Raw genomic sequence first — 19,193 nt, 5'->3', positions numbered from 1 at the left:
CCCTCTCTAATGTCTCTGTGTCTGTTCTTCTGCTGTACCTCATATGTATGAAATTACTATTTTTATCTCAAGTCTGCCCCAATCTTTCTTTTTAGCTGCCCTGTTGTTGATCTCAATCCTAAATATATGCTATACATTTCCCATGTTAAATAAGACATAATTTGTCCATGTTAAACTCTTTGAAATTGATCTTTGATAATGGTTCTTGATAGAAGTTTGGTTGATACAAAGTCCTAAAAATCTGCAAGTTCATTGAATGTCCATTTTTTTTTTCTCATTTAGTATTATAGATAATTTGTTTTGCTGGATATGATATTTTTGGCCATAGGCCTAGTTCTTTTGATTGCCAGTAGATATGATTCTACTGCTGATAAATCCTGTACAATTCTAATTGTAGCTCCAGAATCTTGCAAAATGTTCTCTTTGATCTGGGGTTTTTGAAAATTGGCAATAATATTCCTATGTGTTTTCCACAAAGGATCTTGTTGAGGTGGTGATCAGTGGATTTTTTTCCCTTGTGTTCTATCATTCCAGGACAATTCTCTTGGATTATTTTTTTGCATTATTGTGTCAAGATTCTTTTTTTGGTCACAACTTTTAGGCAATCCAATTATTCTTATATTTTCTTTTCTTGATCTGTTCTCCAGATCTGTTATTTTTCTTATGTTTCATATTCTGTTCTGTTTTTTTTTCATACTTTATAATCTTTTTGTTATTTCTTGTTCTCTCATAGCTTCACTGGGTTCCCCTTGCCCAATTCTAATGTTCAAAGAGTTATTTTTGTCTTTAAGACTCTATCTCCTTTTCTAGCTGATTTAAATCTTTTTCCCCACAATCATCTTGTTTTTCTTGGATGCTTTAAAAATTTTCACTCAATGACTCTCCTTTGATTTTTTTTTTTTTAATATCCTGCAGTTTTTCTAGAGCTATGAGTTGTTTCCGATAGGTTTTTGGATGATTTTCTCGGATTCTCTAAGTATATCATAATATCATTTGCAAAGAGTGCTATTTTATTTTATTTTCTTATTGCCTGTTCTAATTCCTTTAATTTATTTTTCTTTTCTTATTGTTAAAGTTAACATTTCTAGTACAATGTTGAATAATAGTGGTGATAATGGACATCCTTGTTTCACCCCAATGATATGTTCACTTAGTACTATTAAGATTGAGCTGGCTCTAATATCTGACCTGGTTATTGTAATAGCAAATTAGAATTGTATTTAGATCAATTTTACCACAAATTTTTAACAGAGACGGAAACCTCTGCAAGTGACCTGAATAGGAAAAGCAAATACACTTGAAGCTGCTCTGAAGCCCCCACTCATTCCAGTTTTGCAAAGAGGAGAGATGTCCAGAAGACTGGATCAGGAGGCTCATATCACCAAAATGGAGTGACTGTTGGTCAAAATTGCTTGAATCTTTTTCATAAATTCATAAGATTTCCAGAACTCATGTACAGGGTAGGCAATGCTCACATTCCTGTGCTTGATCAAATGCACTATGGATTCCCAATTTTCATATCTTTTAGGCATGTTTTACCAGGAGGTATCTCTCCCTCTGGATTTTTGTTAATGAGTCACCTCAAATAATCAGTGTGTGTTAGGATATTATGAGTTAATGTATAATCAAATGGAACATGATCAGTATTTTATAAATCATGCCCATCTCCCTCTTCTCTAATGTCACCTTTATACCTCAGTAAGGGATAGCCCCCTTCTGGTTTTGCTTTACCCAAGAAAGACTGCCCTCTATGCTTTTAGATTGTAATGATTCATAAAAAGGCTGGTGTTTTCTGTGGATTAAAGGGTGGGTGGGTGGGGAATAAAAGAAATAATTCGTTTTGGATCCCTATTCTATTCTAACCAGTATTAATCAATGTGATAGAATCATATACCAAAATTCTATATATATAAGGCTCCAGAGTTGTAAGCTGCCGATTCTCAGTTCACTTGCTTAACTACAGGAAGTTAACTAAAGACCTTCCACCCTTGTTTTGCTTTGTGATGATGACTAAACCCACTTTAGCAGAGTTGACAACTATTTGGAAAATCCCCCCAAATATTTTTGTACCTCTAGACCAATCCTTTGGCTAATAGGAGCAGATGGCCATTTTTATGACTGTGATGGCTTGTACCATGTCCTACCCAAATTAAGGAGAATCCTATCCATCTTATGTAGAGATACTCTGCTTCACCCAACTTGTAATTCTGCTGACATATTGCTTATTCAGTGAAATTATTCTATATTTAGTATAGCTGTTCTGGAAAGACTGGATATCTAGCCCTATAAAATTAGGGCTCTTCCTGATTTAGGTATAAATCACCACCATATCTGTGTCATAAAAGGAATTTGGTAGGACTCCTTCTTCATCTGTTTTTCCAATTAGTTTAAATAAATATTGGAATTAACTTTAAATGAAGAATTTACTTGTGAATCCATCTGGCCTTGGAGATTTTTTCTTGTGAAGTTCGTTGATGGGTTGTTCAATTTCTTTTTCCAAAATGAGACTATTTCTGTATTTACTCTTCTGATAATTTGAATAATGCATATAAAAATTTCCCTAAGACTACTTTACTGAATCCCATAAGTTTTGGTACATTGTCTTATTATCATCATTCACCTGGATGAAATTATTGGGTGTTTCTGATTTGGTGTTAGACCCACTCATTCTTTAGGATTAGATTATTTAGTTTCCAATTAAGTTTTGGTTTATAATTTTCCATGGCTCTTTATTGAGTGTATTTTTTATCGCATCATAATCTGAGTATGATATCATTGATATTTCTGTCTTTCTGCATTTTATTGTGAAGTTTTTAATGCCCCGATACATACCATTGTGAAAAAGATATATTCCTTTTTATCCACATTCAATTTTTTCCCAAAGGTCTATCATACTCAACTTTTCTAAAATTCACCTCCTTAACTTTTTTGCTTATTTTTTATTTAGATTTATCTAGTTCTGATAGAAGGATGTTGAGCTCCCCCATTAGTATACTTTTGCTATTTCTTCTTGCAACTCACTTAAATTTTCCTCTAAGAATTTAGATGCTTAGCAATTGATTCTGACAGAGGAAGATTGAAGTCCCTCAGCAATAGGATTTTGCTATTTCTTCCTATAACTCACTTAACTTCTCAAAAAATTTGGATACTATACTGCTTGGTATATATGTTTAGTATTGATATTACTTCATTATCTATCACTGTCTATATGGTTATAATTTCATTATCTATCACCATCTATCTTTAGCAAGATGTAGTTTCTTTTCTTGCTTTTAATTAGATCTATTTTCTCTTTTGTTTGGTCTGAGATCAGTACCCCTATATATATATATATATATATATATTTTTTTTTTTTTTTACTTTAGCTGAAGCATAATAGATTGCGCAACAACCTTTAACCTTTATTCTGTATGTATTTCTCTGCTTCAAAATTTTTTTTTTTTTTATTCTGCTTTTAATCCACTCTGTTATCTGCTTCCATTTTATGGGAAGAATTCATCTCATTCAAATTCACAGTTAAGCTACCCAGGTTACTTTTACCTTCTGAATGCAATTCTTACTGTGCAACAAGAAACTCGGTTTTACACACATATATTGTATCTAGGATATACTGTAACACATGTAACATGTATGGGATTGCCTGTTATCTAGGGGAGGGGGTAGATGGAGGGAGGGGAAAATGTGAAAAAGAAGTGAGTACAAGGGATAATGCTGTAAAAAAATTACCCATGCATATGTAATGTCAAAAAAAATTATAATTATAAGATGGAAAAAATTAAAAAAATAAAAGTAGAACCGATAAAAAAAAAACAAAAACAAAACCAAAAAACAACAAATTCACAGTTAAGATTATTAACTCTGGAGCAGTTAGGTAGTGCAGTGGATAGAGTACTATCCCTGATATCAGGAGTGTGACCTTGGGCTAGTCACTTTGATGAGAATTAGATAAGGAGTATCTAAATAAAATTAGGTTTAATTGAGGTCTAGTGGGGGGTTCTAGGTACAGGAAGTCAAATGGAGCTTCCCTGCAACCCCTTTGGATTCGGCGCAAGGATACAGAGTTAAATGAGTTCTAGTGGTGGTGCAGGGTTCCCTGTAGAGGAATTTACAGGCCTGAAAACCTAGATTGATAAAAAAAAAGTTTATTGTGGGGTTTGGAAGTAAGGTTGAAAGGTAGAAAGACACCAGGGCCAGGGCTGGCACCAGGTGGGCAGAAACCCCTGATATGGCCCGCACAAGGATGCCATGTTTGGGACTCCTGCAAGGAGTGGACTCCAGGGTTCCTTTTTTATCTGAAGGGGCTCATGGGTGGAGTCCCATGTTGGCTCCAGGCTGAGTTTCAGCCTGAGTTAGAATTTGAATAGAATTCAATGGGTTTTTAGATAAGGAACTGTTTGTGCTTGGGGTGGGGGTTGAGAAACCTGAGCAGATCATTAGAATGGGGACTGGGACAGCCCAAGTTAGCTCTGATCCCATAGGGGCTGGGAGAGTCCAAATATCTCCCATTGGAATTCATGGGGGCTGGGAATTAGAAAGGAATCTTAACCCACATCAACTTAACCCCATTTGCCTCAGAAAAGAAACAAACAAAAAACTCTGTGTCATACTGTTTTCCCCATTTATACCTTTCTCTTTTTACCCTTTCCCTTATTACCAGTGTTTTGCTTCTCCTCAATTTGCCGTCTTTTTTTTTTTTTTTTTTTTTTTTTTTTTAATCAGCCATTCTTTTATTTTTATTTTTTCATTGATTGATTGATTTTTTGGAACACATTGCTTTATGAATCATGCTGGGAGAGAAAAAATGGAGCAAGAGGGAAAAACCATGGGTAAGAAAAAAAAAACACAGAAAAAACAATGAATATGACATGTGTTGATTTACATTAAATCTCTATGGTTCTTTTTTTTGGATGCAGATGGCATTTTCTATTCAAAGTTTATTAAGATTGCCTTGATTTGGGTTCTCTTTCTTATCCTTTTCCCCCAGACTTCCCTAATAGGGTGTGACAAATTTCTGTACCAAACTAATATGCATGTTATTACTTCTTTAAACTAAATTCAATGAGATTAAGGTTCAAACAATGCTCACCCCCTTCTATTCTTTCTTTCTACTATAAGAGGTCTTTTACATCTCTTCATATGATGTAATTTGCCTCATTTTACCTCCCATTTCCTTTTTATGTTAATTTCTTTTTTACAAAGAGCTTCACACACAATCACATTGGATCCTTACACCATACATGTGAAATAGGCAGGGCTGGCATTCTCAAGACATTCACAACTCTGGTCATGAGGGCAGAATGGCTGACTTAGCCTAAATCCTAGCAGGATTTAGACCTGAATCTAGGAGTGTTCTGTCCACATTACTAGAAAGATGGTCTCCATTGACAATCACTTGTATTCACTATCATTTTTATTGTCTGAACTATCAATCCTTTCTTCAAAAATGTCATTTCACGCAATATACTAAATATTCATATTGTTTCATGATATATCACATCTGTAAGTTTAATGTAATTTCTTGGTGATTGTTTTCCATCTCTTCCCATCACTCCCCTGCTCTCGCAGCATTTGAAACAAGCTTCAGTTTTTGTACTTACCCAAGGAATAAATTGTGTCTTGGCTAATTACATTTTAAAGATGTCTATTATTTATTTCTTTAGAAAAAATACTTTTGCTCATTAAAATAAAAAGAAAATCCTTGAAATAAACACTTTTTTTTTTTTTTTTTTTTTTTTTTTGTGCCAGACCATCTGGGCACATTCTACCAGGATCTTTGGATAATAATTTTGGGGATTATCCCAGATAAACTTTAAGATAATTGATCAACATTCTGTCTTTATTGAGTCATTCTCTCAGTGGGGTTAGCAGGAAGCAAGAAAATAAGTTCTGCTCAAGGCTGTTTATTTATGCTATCTCTCTTCTGGGATTGCCTGGCCCATTGAGAACTGCTTAGGTGAGGCCCCAGAAGGGAGACTTCTGGAGTTAGCATTGCATCCCAGGAGGAGATCTAGCAAGAAGACATCCCCCCATCAAGAAACGTATTAGCAGTTCCTTTAACTCCTGCAAGACACAACCTCCTGCCTCAGAGGCCAAGCCCCTCATTACCTCCTGGACCCACCCTATCAACAGATTTGGCTATAAAGGCTCCATGGCATATTTCAAAGAGAGAGCAGTGCTTATTGCCCCTTACATCTCCCTTTTTTTTTTTTTTTAAATTAAGACCGAGTTTTCTCATGTTGAAGAATGAGAAGCTCTTCCTTAAGTACCTCTAAAGAATTTATAGAGAATACATATAAAGCATCCTAGCAAAGTAGGCAAAAGCAAAAGAAACAATAATATGAAAACTGCTACATAGAGCTTATGGGATCCAATAGAAGGGGATGGGAAAGGAAGAATGTTGGATACAATCACTAAGCCAGTCCAGCAAGGGTAGTCATCTCTTCCCTATGGTGCTGTCTCGGGCATTTCTTGGATCGTCTCCTCTTCTTCTTTGGCCCCTGTTTTAATAGAGGCAACTTTCTTTGTTCTTTTTGGAATCCAGAAACTTTCCCTGTCAGGATTGCAAGAAATAAATAATCCAGCCCTCTCCCAAGTACTAGAAATGGACTTTGCCAGTGTTCTTCCACATCCTTCCAAAAGACTTTTTGCGTGTTCTCCAGTGCTATCCATATGATGCCACAAATCACTGAGGAATAAACCCCGGGGAATAATTCCTTTACTAAGTGGGGGAGGGAGAAACCGAACACACTGTTTCACTCACTATCTGTTGGGCTTGTTCCCCAGGTGAGGCCATAAAGGCAATGTAGAGAATTAGCAGGTAAGTGGAGAAAGTCATGGACATGTTCAGAGAGTGTGGCAACCGTGAAAAGGGAGCATTTAAACACAGTCCACTATCTCATTGCCCACAATTATGCCTCCTGCACAGCATTGCTGAGAGTATCCGTGCAGGACATAAATGGGAGATTTTCTAGTCTGTGAAATCTGCTGCAATTCAGCCAGAATGTTAGCAATTAAAGAGGTCTGAGGTCATAGGATGGTATCCTCAATGCCTCTGAGCACTCAGAGAGCATATAAACTGTCTGTAATGGGCTCTGAGTATCTCTTACAGGCCTGGAGAATATTGAAAAGCTCATTTTTCTAGGTGGAGTCATAGGAAGTCTTTAACACCAGAAACTCTTGAGTGCTCATGATAAATTGAGGCCTTGTGGTTCTTAGTGGTGCAGTAAAGACAATTGCGCCTGGCACAGGCTCATCAATTGTCTCACGAGGGGGCTGTACCGAATTATGGGAGAGCAAAGAAAGGAGCAATCTTGTAGAAGGGGCCTTAGTATAGCCCATTAAGCACAATGGCCCATGGCCAATAAATTTGCATCATGACTTCTCTAGCTCCCAGTTCAAAGGGTAAATATAGTAAGAGTCTTTTCCCTGTTAGATGAGAAGCTCTTTTTACTGCCTCAAGGGCAAGTTATCCCAGCATCTTGATATATGGTTTGGTAATATCTTCTGTGGTCTTTTCATGTACACATATTCCAAAATTTTACTGCCTTGATGTAATATGAAAGGACATTTTTGTCTACTAAAGAGACTTTTACAGGACACGTGGAGTCCCACCTGGCCATTTCAGATTTAGAAGCAAGAGCAATGATCTTATAAATTGTGTCCTTCATGGAAGAGGTCCATTTACCAGGGGAGTTTAGATCAGACTCTCCTTTCAAGATGTCATATAAAGGCTGCATCAAAGAAATAGGAATAGAGACACGAGCCCTTAACCATTGAATTTGTTCAATTAGTTTCTGAAATAGATTCAGAGTATTTACCCTGTCTAATTGTAAGTTAGGTATCTGATTGGTAACTGCAGAAGTCCCCATGCGGAGTCCCAGTAAATGATAGGATAGTTATGTTGGATCTTTTCTGAGGCTACTACCAGTCCATGTAGAGCAAGAATGCTCATGGTCTCTTTAAGCAAGGCAGAGAGATCTTTCCCACTGCTCGTTGATAACAGTATATCATCCATATAATGTAGTATCATGGCATGAAGCCACGCCTTCCTAATTGGCTTTAGCACTTGTGCTATATACACCTGACACAAAGTGGGGCTACAACACATCTCCTGAGAGAGAACTTTCCAGTGACAGTGCAGAGCAGGTCCTGCATTGTTTATAGAAGGAATGGTAAAAGCAAATCTTTTCTTATCCTCTGGGGCCAAAGGGATGGACAAGAAACAATCTTGTATGTCTATTACTGTAACTAGCCCGCTGGAGGGTACCAGATTAGGAGATGGCATGCCAGGCTGTAGGGCTCCAATAGGTTCAATAGTTTCATTAATGGCCCTAAAATCCATTAGCATTCTGAATTTTCCAGATTTTTTTCTTTATAATAAATACAAGGCTATTCCATGGGCTGGACATTGGCTTTTTATGTCTGGCCTTCAACAGTTGTTGCACAATTTCATGTAAGGCTTGGGCTTTTTCCACTGGGAGGGGACATTAGGGTACCCAAATTGAGGTGTTAGATTTCCATGTTAATGGTGTGGGCGTGACATGAAAGGTAGTGTCCAAACACTCAATGACCCCAATTAAAAGTCCTATGGAGGTGGTATATAAACTGAGGCCAACCAAGCCTTCAGTACGTCCCTGCCCCATAGATTGTACCTGAGACCTGTGACCACCAGGGGTCAGAATATCCCCTATTTGTCTGCAAACTGCCAAAACAAGTCTTCTGCTGCAACGCATGCATGCTTTGCTCCTCCCACCTCATTAACCATCATGGCTTCTGCACAAACCCTTCATGAAGGAGGCCAGAAGAGCAGTAAGATAACAGACCTATCAGTTCCAGTGTCATTGCCCTTTAAAAGCTTTTCCTTTAATAAAAATAGTTGCCCAAGGTTTGTCATACTCTATGCTGAATCCAATTAATGTCAGAGTTTGTTCTGTCTAAGAGACGGAGTGCTTGTGCTATTAGCTCACCCTTATCCAAAAATGTGATGTTCTATTTCTTTCGATTATACTCATTCTCTGGGAGCAGGATTCTTGGGGAGCTTCTGGGAGCAGCCTTAGTTTCAGTTCAGTTCCAATAATCCCAAAATACAGCCAGAAGTTAAAGTCCTTTACTGTTTCTTTCCAAATCTTATCTCCTTCATTTGGGGCTTGGGTAGTTTTCTGGAGGCCTTCCCAAATTTGCCTCTAGTCCTTTGTCTCTTCCAGCTTCAGCCTCTAGCTCCCTCGGAATCCAAAGGTTTGTCCTTCAGCTTCCAGCCAGCTTCAGCCTCTTGCCTTCCCAATCTCTCCAGCCAGCACAACAGTGGAAGTTAGAAGGAATCAGACTCCACCTCTGAGAGTGGGATTGTGGGTTACGGTGGCTTTGTGGGAGCTCCCAGAAGTCAATCCTAGTTGTGAATCTCCTGGAAGTCCCTTGAAGTTCTCCTGGGAAGTCCTCTCCTTGACTGAATCCTGGCTCCCCATCCCCTCCCAGAGAGTGGGCTTTTATATGTTCTCTAAAGGTGTAAGTCTAATGTGTGGACTAATGAGTGAACTCCTTTAAAGGTTTGAACCAAGTACATTACCTTGTCTCAAGTTCTGGCCCATAACATCTCCTTGTAGCATCAGATCACCCATACTAAATTAGATAATTATTGCTTCTTATCAATTCCAGTGACTTAGCACCTTGTAAAAATCTTAACACAAAAAGGCTGGCAGGTCATGTGGATTGGTCACCACCTTTGATCTTGTCAAAGTGTCCATCAGTCTTTCCTTTTCCCTTCATGTTGTTTTCCTCTTATAGATTCCATGATTAGAAATTCCTGATGCAACAATTTGCCATGTCAGTTTGAGGAGTCTTATGTTTCAATAAAGTCAGATAGGGGAATGAGAGAAAGGATTATTAAATAACCAATATTTAATATTGTGAAGATGCAGGGTTTTCTCCCTGTCCTATTTCCTTGTTGTAAGTCCATCCTTGGAAGCAATTATTGATTTCTGCCAAAAATTTGAATTCCTGCCTACTGTGTTCAATCCAAGCAAATCTGGGTGGATATAGATTTTTAATCTAGATTGCCCAAGATTTGGGGTGATCGAGGTACAGAGATAGTCTGTATCTCAAATTTCTATGATGTCACTCTCCTAGCCCCTCCTTAGAATGAGCCCCTCTCCACTTCTTGTTGGCTAACCAGAGTTGACTGCCATTCTCAAGAAAACCCATTCTTCCAATGGCATAAAAGCTGTGACTTCATGATTCCTCTTTGATCTAAGAGAGACAGCCAAATGATCATCCTTTTATTAGTACTATGTTAGGATTATTAATTAAATGATATCTTTCAAACTTTTTGTACAATTTAGGAACCAGCAGCTTGGAACCTCTGAAACTAAAAAAATCTTCCAGGAGACTAACAGTGACAGAGTCTAATAGCAATTATCTACTGAAACTGTACCAAATATTATCCAAGAGACCTAGATTTGGATCAAGAACTTGTAGAATTCTGACCAGGAAGATAGTTAACAGACCTCCCCTTGCATCATACCACTTTGGAAGCACTGACAATGTGCAGGTCCTCAGACTGAGCTCAAAAAGGAACAGAATATGAAAAGTCTCGGACATTTTGGCACTGTTCTCCCTACTAAAATGACAAATTCATTAAAAAAAATTTATTATTATACCTTTTTATTTACAAAACATACACATGGGTAATTTTTCAACACTGACCCTTGCAAAACCTTCTGTTCCAATTTTTCCCCTCTTCCCCCTCATCCCTCCCCTAGATGGGAGATAGTCCAATACATGTTAAATATGTTTAAGTATATCTTAAATCCAATATACGTATACACATTTATACAGTTATCTTGCTGAACAAGAAAAATTAGATCTAGAAAGAAAGAAAGAAAAAAAAAAACAACCTGAGAAGGAAAACAAAAATGCAAGCAAACAATAACAGAAAGAGTGGAAATGCTATGTTGTGGTCCACACTCATTTCCCATAGTTCTCTCTCTGGATGTAGCTGATTCTCTTCTTTACTGTACAACTAGAACTGGTTTGAATCATCTCATTGTTGAAGAGAGCCACAAACATCCGAATCGATCATTGTATAATCTTGTTGTTGCTGTGTATAATGATCTCCTGGTTCTGCTTATTTCATTTAGCAGCAGTTCATGTAAGTCTCTCCAGGCCTCTCTGAAATCATCCTGTTGGTCGTTTCTTACAGAACAATAATATTCCACAACATTCATATACCACAATTTATTCAGCCATTCTCCAATTGATGGCATCCTCTATTTCCAGTTTCTAGCCACTACAAAAAGGGCTGCTAACAAAATTTTTTGTTCATCTGGGGCCGTTTTCTTCTTCAAGATCTCTTTGGAATATAAGCCGAGTAGTAACATTGCTGGATCAAAGGGTATGCACAGTTTGATAACTTTTTGAGCATAGTACCACATTCCTCCAGAATGATTGGATTCATTCATAATTCTACCAACAATGTATCAGTGTCCCAGTTTTCCCACATCCCCTCTAACATTCGTCATTGTCTTTTTCTTTCTTCTTAGCCAATCTGAGAGGTGTGTTGTGGTATCTCAAAGTTGTCTTAATTTGCATTTCTCTGACCAATAATTATTTGGAGCACCTTTTCATATGACTAGAAATAGTTTCAGTTTTTTTTTTTAATCTGAAAATTGTCTGTTCATATTCTTTGATCATATATCAATTGGAAAATGGCTTGATTTTTTTTTTGTAAATTCTCTCTATATTTTGGAAATGAGACCTTTATCAGAACCTTTGAATGTAAAAATATTTTCCCAGTTTATTGCTTTCCTTCTAATTTTGTCTGCATTAATTTTGTTTGTCCAAAAACTTTTTAGCAATATAATCAAAATTTTCTATTTTGTGATCAATAATGATCTCCAGTTCTTCTTTCGTTACAAATTCCTTCCTCTTCCACAGGTCTGAGAGGTAATCTATCCTATGTTCTTCTAATTTATTTATAATTTCATTCTTTATTAATGAGATTATAAATCTCATTCATTATAAATTCATGAACTCATTTCGACCTTATTTTGGTATATGGTGTTAAGTGTGGGTCAATGTCTAGTTTCTGCAATACTAATTTCCAATTTTCACAGCAGTTTTTGTCAAATAGTGAATTCTTATCCCCAAAGCTGTGGCCTTTGGGTTAGTCAAATACTAGATTGCTATAGTTATTGGGTATTTTGTCTTATCAACCTGATTTCACTGATTAACTACTCAATTTCTTAGTATCAAATGGTTTTGATGACCACTGTTTTATAATATAATTTTAAATCTGGTAAAGCTAGGCCACCTTCATTTCCTTTTTTTTTTTTTTTTTTTATTAGTTCCCTTGAAATTCTTGACCATTTGATCTTATTTTTTCAAGGTCAGTAGGAGTTTGATTGGTATAGCACTAAATAAATATATTAGTTTAGGTAGTATTTAGGGTTAGGGTTTTTTATTATTATTATTTTTTTTATTATATTCATTCAACTTATCCAAGAGCACTTAATATTTTTCCAATTGTTTAGATCTGAATTTGTGTGGAAAGTGTTTTGTAGTTTTGCTCATATAGTTCCTGATTTTCCCTTAGTAGAAAAATTCCCAAATATTTTATATTATCAAATTATTTTAAATGGAATTTCTCTTTGTATCTCTTGCTGGTGGATTTTGTTGGTAATGTATAAAAATGCTGAGGATTTAAGTGGATTTATTTTGTATCCTGCAACTTTGTCAAAGTTGTAGATTCTTTCTTTCTTTCTTTAGGCCTTTGAGTTTACTTTTTTTTTTTTTTTTTTTTTTAATTTAATTAGTTTTTATTTACCAGATATATGCATGGATACTTTTACAGCATTGACAATTGTCAAACCTTTTGTTCCAATTTTTCCCCTCCTACCCTTCCCCCTCCCCAGATGGCAGGTTGACCAATACATGTTAAATATGTTAAAGTGTAAATTAAGTACAATATATGTATACTTGTCCAAACAGTTGTTTTGCTGTACAACAAGAATAGGATTTTGAGATAGTGTACAATTAGCCTGTGAAGGAAATAAAAAATGCAGGTGGACAAAAATAGAGGGATTAGGAATTTCATGTAGTGGTTCACAGTCATCTCCCAGAATTCTTTTGCTGGGTGTAGCTGGTTCAGTTCATTACTGCTCTATTGGAACTGATTTGGTTCATCTCATTGTTGAAGATGGCCTGTCCATCAGAATTGATCTTCATATAGTATTGTTGTTGAAGTATATAAAGATCTCTTGGTCCTGCTGGGTCAAAGGGTATGCACAAGGGGCAGCTAGGTGGCACAGTGGATAGAGCACCAGCCCTGAATTCAGGAAGACCAGAGTTCAAATCTGGTCTCAGACCCTTAACACTTCCTAGATGTGTGACCCTAGGCAAGTCACTTAACCCCAGCCTCAGAAAAAAAAAAAAAAAAAAAAAAAAAGCTACACACAGTTTGATAACTTTTTGAGCATAGTTCCAAATTGCTCTCCAGAATGGCTGGATGTATTCACAATTCCACCATGTATCAGTGTCCCTGATTTCCCACATCCCCTCCAACATTGCACATTATCTTTCCCTGTCATTCTAGCCAATCTGACAGGTGTGTAGTGATATCTCAGAGTTTTCTTAATTTGCATTTCTCTGATTAATAATGACTTGGAGCATCTTTTCATATGACTAGAAATAGTTTCAATTTCTTCATATGAGAATTGTCTGTTCATATCCTTTGACATTTATCAATTGGAGAATGGCTTGATTTCTTATGAATTGGAGTCTCTATATATTTTGGAAATGAGACCTTTATTGGAACCTTTGACTGTAAAAATGTTTCCCCAGTTTATTGTTTCCCTTCTAAGCTTATCTGCATTAGTTTTGTTTGTACAAAAACTTCTCAATTTGATATAGTCAAATTTTTCTTTTTTTGTGATCAATAATGACCTCTAGTTCTTCTTTGGTCAAAAATTCCTCCCTTTTCCACAGGTCTGAGAGGTAAACTATCCTATGCTCTTATAATTTATTTATAATCTCATTCTTTATGCCTAGGTCATAAACCCATTTTGACCTGATCTTGGTGTATGGTGTTAAGTGTGGGTCAATGCCTAGTTTCTGCCATATTAATTTCTAATTTTCCCAGCAATTTTTGTCAAACATTGAGTTCTTATCCCAAAAGCTGGGGTCCTTGGATTTGTCAAACACTAGATTATTAAAATTATTATTTTGTCTTTTGAACCTAACCTATTCCACGGATCAATTAGTCTATACCAAATACCAAATGGTTTTGGTAGCTGCTGCTTTATAATATAATTTTAGATCCAGTACAGCTAGGCCACCATCATTTGATTTTTTTTTTTTTTTCATTAATTCCCTTGAAATTCTAGACCTTTTATTTTTCCATATGAACTTTGTTATTTTTTCTAGGTCATTAAGATAGTTTTTTTGGGAGTCTGATTGGTATAGTGCTAAATAAATAAATTAGGTAGTATTGTCATCTTTATTATATTTGTTCACCCTATCCAAGAGCATTTAATATTTTTCCAATTGGTTAGATCAGACTTAGTTTGTGTGGAAAGTGTTTTGTAGTTTTGCTCATATAGTTTTTGATTTTCCCGTGGCAAATAGATTCCTAAATATTTTATACTATCGGTAGTTACTTTAAACGGAATTTCTCTTTGTAACTCTAACTGTTGGATTTTGTTAGTGATATATAAGAATGCTGATGATGTGGCTTTATTTTGTATCCTGCAACTTTGCTAAAGGTGTGGATTATTTCTAATAGCTTTTTTGTAGAATCTTTGGGATTCTTTAAGTATACCATATCATCAGCAAAGAGTGATAATTTGGTTTCCTCATTACCTACTCTAATTCCTTTGATCTTTTTCTCAACTCTTCTTGCCAAAGCTAGCATTTCTAATACAATATTATTTCACTCCTGTTCTTATTGGGAATGGTTCCAGTTTATCCCCATTACATATGATGCTTACTGATGGTTTTAAATAGATGCTACTATTTTAAGGAAAAGTCCATTTCTTCTATAATCTCTAGTGTTTTTTTTAATAGGAATGGGTGTTGGATTTTATCAAATGCTTTATTTGCATCTATTGAGATGACCTTATGGTTTTTATTAATTTAATTATTGATATAGTCAATTATGCTAATAGTTTTCCTCATATTGTGTAATGTGCTCTCCAGAAGCTGCCGATTGCTCTCTGGGAGGAGATCTGCTGTGTCAACTCAAATCTCTCGGACAGATTCTTCTTCCTGTAGAGAACCATTATCTCCAGACAGTTGCCATTAACTCCCGTCCAAAGAAGTGATTTCCCTTCCTGCAGAGAGCTGCCTCAAGTCTGGTCTAGAGCAGAGACTCCCTTTTTCCTTCAGAGCTGCCCTCTTTATCCTCCCAGAGAATGGGCATGGGATAATGCAAGGGCTTCTGGGAAGAATTACTTCAACCAATGAACTTGCTCCTCCTAAGCATGCAAGCTCTTCCCCAGGAATTCACAAATCAAACTCCCAGGAAAGGCCGGAACTAGAAAATTGTTAAGTACCGACTTAGCACTTAGTAAAAACCTAATATTTCATTATCTCATTAGCATTTAGTAAGAACCTAACAATATTGAACCAGCCCTGCATTCCTGCTATAAATCCTACTTGGTCATAGTGTATTATCCTGGGGATGATTTTCTGTAATTTCTTTGCTAATATTTTATTATGATTTTTGCATCAATATTCATTAGGGAGATTGGTCTATAATTTTCTTTCTGTTTTCAACCTACCTGGCTTAGGTATCAGTGCCATGTCTGTGTCATAAAAGGAATTTGTAGGACTCCTTCATTCCCTATTTTTTCAAATAATTTATATAGAATTGGGGTTAATTGTTTAAATGTTGGGTAGAATTCACATGTAAATCCATCTGGTCCTGGGGACTTTTTTTAGGGATTTGATTGATAGCTTGTTCTATTTCTTTTTCTAAAATGGGATTATTTAAGCAATTTACTTCATCCTCTGTTAATCTGGGCAACCTATATTTTTGTAAGTATTTATACATTTCACTTAGGTTATCAAATTTATTGGCATAAAGTTGGGCAAAGTAACACCTAATTATTTCTCTAATTTCCTCTTCATTAGTGGAAAGTCCTCCCTTTTCATTTTTAAGACTAACAATTTGATATTCCTTTTCTTTTTCTGATCAACTTTATCAAAGGTTTATCTATTTTGTTGGTTTTTTCATAGAACCAGATCTTAGTTTTATTTATTAATTCAAGTTTTTTTTTTTTTTTTTTTTTTTTTTTTTTAAGATTTTTTAGTTACAAGCCCAATTCATTGATCTCTTTATTTTATGCAAGTAAGCCTCTGGAGACATAAAAATCCCCCTTATTACTGCTTTGGCTGCATCCCACAAATTTGGATATATTGTCTCATTATTGTCATTCTCTTGGATGAAATTATTGTGTCTATGATTTGCTATTTCACCCATTCATTCTTTAGGATGAGGTTATTTAGTTTCCAATTACTTTTTGGTCTATTTTCCCCTGGCTTTTTTTTTTTTTTTTAATATAGTTTTTATTGCATTGTGATCTAAAAAGAATGCATTTACTATTTCTGCCTTCCTGCATTTGATTTTGAGGTCTTTATGTCCTAACATATGATCAATTTTTGTATAGCTTCCATGAACTGCTGAGGAGAGTGTACTCCTTTCTGTCTCCTTCAGTTTTCTCCAAAGATTTATCATCCCTAACTTTTCTAATATTCTATTTGCCTCTTTAACTTCTTTCTTATTTATTTTGTGGTTTGATTTATCTAATTCTGAGACTGCAAGGTTGAGATCTCCCACTATTATAGTTTTGCCGTCTATTTCTTTTTGCAGTTCTCTTAACTTCTCCTTTAGGAATTTAGATGCTATACCACTTGGTGCATATATGTTTAGTATTGATATTGCTTCATTATCTATGCTACCCTTTAGCAAGAAATAGTGTCCTTCCTTATCTCTTTTAATTAGATCAATTTTTGCTTTTGCTTCATCTGAGATCAGGATGTCTACCCCTGCTTTTTTTTTTTTTTTTTTTTTTTTTTTTTACTTTGCCTGAAGCATAGTAGATTCTGCTCCAGCCTTTTACCTCTACTCTGTATGTATCACCCTGCTTCAAGTGTGTTTCCTGTAAGCAATATATTGTAGGATTCTGGCTTTTAATCCAGTCTGCTATCTACCTCCGCTTTATGGAAGAGTTTACTTCATTCACATTTACAGTTAAAACTACTACTTCTATATTTCCTGCCATCTTATCCCCAGGTTATACTTTTCTCTTTCCTTTCTGTTACCCCCCTCCCCCGTATTTAACTTAGGGGCACTATTTCCCTCAAGCAGCCCTCCCCCTTTAGAATCCCTCCCCTTTTCTTATACATTCCCCCCCACTATTTATATATTCCCTTCTATTTAGCCTACCTCTTCCCTTTTCACTTTTCCCCTCCCACTTTTCAATGAGATGAAAGAAGTTTCTCTGTAAACCAAATATGTGTAATATTTTCTCTTTGAACCAAAATCTGATGAGTGAGATCCATATAATGTTCATCTCCCTCCCTTCTTTTCCCACAGACACAATAGGTTTCCTTTGCCTCTTTGTGCGATGTAATTTCCCCCTTTTTTCCTTTTTCTGTTACAATCCTCTTCCACCTCTAGTTCCTTTTTTTATTTTTTAAAATATTATAACAGTAAAATCAAATTACACATACACTCTCTATATATGCCCATGACAGAAATATAGTTCTCAAGAGTTCTTTTTACCTTTTTGTGCTTTTCTTGAATCCTATGTTTGAAGTTCAAATATTTTGTTTAGCTGTTTTTTTGTTTTTTGTTTTTTTTTTCCATCAGAAATAAATGGAATTCACCTGTTTTGCTGAATGTCCATCTTCTTCCCTGGAAGAAAATGCTCAGTTTAGCTGAGTAGTTCATTCTTGGCTGAATTGCAAGTTCCTTTGCCTTTTGGAATATCAGATTCCAGGCCCTTTGATCCTTTAATGTGGAGCTGCTAGGTCCCGAGTAATCCTTATTGTGACTCCTTGGTATTTGAATTATTTTTCCCCCCACTCTGGCTGTTTGTAATACTTTTTCCTTAGTCCGATAGTTCTGAAATTTAGCCACAATATTCCTTGGAGTCTTAATTTTTGGGTCTCTTTCATTTGGGCAGTTCTCTTTGATGATTTCCTGAAAAATAGTGGCTTGGCTCTTTTTTCTTTTATCATGATTTTCACAACATCCAATAACCTTACACTATCTCTCCTAGATCTGTTTTCCAGGTCTGTTGTTTTCCCAAGTAGGTACTTAACATTTTTCCCCCTATTTTTTCATTTTAAAAACATTTTACCTGACTGATTCTTGATGTCTCATTGAGTCATTCATTTCCATTTGTTCAGTTATGATTTTTAATGAATTATTTACTTCATTTACTTTTTTTTTAAACTTCCTTTTGTATTTGTCCAATTGAGTTTTTAAATGAGTTGCTTTGTTCTATGTAATTTTTTTCCATTTCACAAATTTTTTTTTTTAAAGGACTTATTTTCTTTTTCCAATTCACAAATTCTGTTTTCCTGGGAGTTCTCTTTCACTAAAGAAGCTAACTATAGTTAGAGCTCGCTATGCCTTTTTACTAATTTTTAAAAAAAAATGTTGAGTCTTCTCTGTAGATTCTCTGCCCTGCAGGGACCATACCCTGCCCCCGGTCTGCTCAGCATGTGCTGGCCTCTATGCTCTGCCTCCCTGCCTGTGCCTGGCCTCCTCCTGTGCTCATTCCCAATCAAAATAGACCTTTTTTTTTGGGCAATCTTCAGAATTGTCTTCTGCTGGTAATTTGTTGCACTCCTAATTTTCATGGATTCTACCAGTCCAGCATGATTTCAGAGGCTGAATTTCATAATTAATATGAGGGTAGTAGGAAAGCTGAGAAAGAAGTATGTGTCCTCTTCATCATCTTGGCTCTGCCCCCAAGAAATTCATTTTTAAATTACTTTACATGCTTTACATTTCTGCAGACTGGGAAAAAGCTTTCCTTCTTCTTGTATGTCTCTTGTCTAACTGCTTGGCCAGACTTAGAAAAACAGAGGAAGAGATTATATCTTTTTGAGTGCTTCAAAGGTTCCACCGGAAAGTTTTTATTCTCTTTACACTCTTTTTCCTTTTGTCTCAAGATCAGCTTTCATTCATC

Source organism: Sminthopsis crassicaudata, chromosome 3 (assembly GCF_048593235.1).
Source record: "Sminthopsis crassicaudata isolate SCR6 chromosome 3, ASM4859323v1, whole genome shotgun sequence".
Taxonomy (NCBI): domain Eukaryota; kingdom Metazoa; phylum Chordata; class Mammalia; order Dasyuromorphia; family Dasyuridae; genus Sminthopsis; species Sminthopsis crassicaudata.
This window is presented reverse-complemented; position numbering follows the sequence as displayed.